Source organism: Octopus bimaculoides, chromosome 4, assembly GCF_001194135.2.
Source record: "Octopus bimaculoides isolate UCB-OBI-ISO-001 chromosome 4, ASM119413v2, whole genome shotgun sequence".
Classification (NCBI taxonomy): Eukaryota; Metazoa; Mollusca; class Cephalopoda; order Octopoda; family Octopodidae; genus Octopus; species Octopus bimaculoides.
This window is the reverse complement of record NC_068984.1, coordinates 121,040,976-121,042,712: the sequence shown is the minus strand read 5'-3', so window position 1 is coordinate 121,042,712 and position 1,737 is coordinate 121,040,976.

Genomic DNA, 1,737 nt, shown 5'->3' with positions numbered 1-1,737 from the left:
ACATCATTCCCTCCGCCTCTCTCTCTCTCTCTCTCTCTCTCCCATTCCCTTTATATAAATGTGTGTGTGTGTGTGTGTGTGTGTCTGCATCTGTACGTGTGTCTGTTTGTATGCCTGTATCTGTCTGTCTCACTGAGCGCGTGCGAGCACATTTACGTGTGCTCTGCTTTATCTGTTTCTGTCCTTAATCAATATCTGTTAGATAATCGATAAGATTTCTCAAGATGCAAGCAAAGAATGGACGAGTTTATCGATTTCTTGAATAATTTCAATTGTGAGTGTCTCATCACATCACATATATTTATGACAATCCTGTAAATTTGTGTCGGGATAGATAAGACAGTGGTGAGCGCTAGATTTGCTTACGTTCCATATATTTGACTTTAAAAATGTATCTCTGCATCCATTTACTTTAGTACTATAAACACATTTATATATACATTATTATTTTATTTGTTTAAGTCATCGGTTTGCAGTCAATGCATGGAGACCGCCTTGATGGGTTTAGTCAAATTTATTTCCAAGTCTGGTACGTTTTCTATCAGTTTCATTGGCTGATCCGCTAAATTACCAAAATGTAAATATTCCAACACCGGTCATCATGCAATGGTGAGGAACAAACTGAAACGCAAAGGTATAAGGCAAGTCTGGTGCCTGCATGAACGTTAATTCCAGCTGCCGTAGCGAATTTATATATGCATGTACGTGTGTGAGTGAATATGTGTGTGTGTATGTGTGTGTGAGTATGTGTGTGTGTGTGTGTGTGTGTGTGTGTGTGTGTGTGGTGCGTGTTACGTACAAACCCCTTTACGTACAAACCCCCTTAACTCTTGAGTCAAAGATAAGTTGTCTTCTAGTATATACATGAAAGTTCTATTGTTGTGTCTCTACTTCGTATATGGTATTGCGTTTAGCTTAAATTCTGGTGACCTCTTGATGTAATAGATTAGCTATATTAGAAAGCAGTGCATAGTTATTGATAGCCTTTCGAACTAGCAAGTAAGTTTTTGCGGTTGCGATTCGTTTGCGATACGCCCTTGAAGACACAAAAGCAGGCTGTTACATGGTTTCGGTTCTATAGTTGAAAATAACGATATATCTGTTAGGCAACAAGCTCAAAATAAAGCGTACTGGCGAGTTCAAAGGGTAAGTATAATGTTGTATATCCTACAACTTTAAATTAATTATATATTATTCATTTCCCTCTGATAATAATGCACCGATGTTTTAAACATTACTTTTGAAAAGTAATGCTTGACTGATGTTACTAGCAGGTCGAAAGAACACGAAGAGAAAACCATTTTTGTACTAGGGGTGAATTGCAAGGCAATAAGAAACTGTTGGGTCACATCTGTGTTGAGAAAAATAAAGGTCTTTAATTTCACAAATTCATTGGCATCCCACTTATCTTAAAGTATTCTTTTGCTCTAGAGACTCTAAGGACTTTTGTTTTCATTTCGGTTTTCAGAGACTTCGTAATGGCTTCATCACCCCTAAATATTAAGCGTTTCTCTTTGACTCAGGTTTTGACTATCAGCAGGAGATCTAACTTTACATTTCTATAAATGAGGATGTCATATAATCATTGTAGGACATCTATCTATCTATCTATCTATCTATCTATCTATCTATCTATCTATCTATCTATCTATCTATCTATCTATCTATCATCATGGACGGACGGTAGACACATCGGCTCCCATGTAAGTTGCATTTTTCACCTCTTAAAAGACCTAT